Below are 688 nucleotides of genomic sequence, written 5' to 3' on the forward strand. Positions count from 1 at the left end.
TCCACAAAACTTAGAGCTCTCTAAAGCAGAAACTCTTCTAGCGACCATTGAATTCTCAGCGTCTAAAATAGTGTCTGGTATATAGCAGACACTCAATAAACACTAAACAAATGAATAAATGACTCTCTGGGTTTCCTTCCAGTTACAACATAACGATTCCATAAAATCATAATCTAGTGCACTGAGTTGACTCCAATGCATGTGGCAGATAACATTTGCTGTCAGCTTTCTTGTTTTTCTCTGCCCACTATTGAGACATCTTCATGAACCTTTCCACCAGAATGTAAATAACATGTACAAAAGGAGATGATTTGAGATTTGCCAAATTTTCCTCTTCTCTAGTAGTACTGAAAATGGTTTGGAAAAAGAAGAAAGCATTCATTTGAAGCGTCGGTGATCTGCTGGTTTTATTTACACAGGGTGTGCCTGTCAACCACTCCCATCCATAATTGAGACCAGCCACCCACAGCACCTGTCACCAAGGCCTCTATACTCAGTTCCCCTTAGTGAGATAAGGTGAAGAGAGGCCACTAGCTAACAATGTGTGAAAGCTTCAAGTGACGTGACAGTCACTCCAGATCTGGAAGGGGAAATGACAAAGGAAGACATTCTGGTTTTTTGTTTGTTTTCATGTACATGAGTCAGAGTTCTTGGCTGTAAATAAGACAAACTCACTCTGGCTGATTGA

The sequence above is a fragment of the Chlorocebus sabaeus genome, chromosome 3 (assembly GCF_047675955.1).
Source record: "Chlorocebus sabaeus isolate Y175 chromosome 3, mChlSab1.0.hap1, whole genome shotgun sequence".
NCBI lineage: Eukaryota > Metazoa > Chordata > Mammalia > Primates > Cercopithecidae > Chlorocebus > Chlorocebus sabaeus.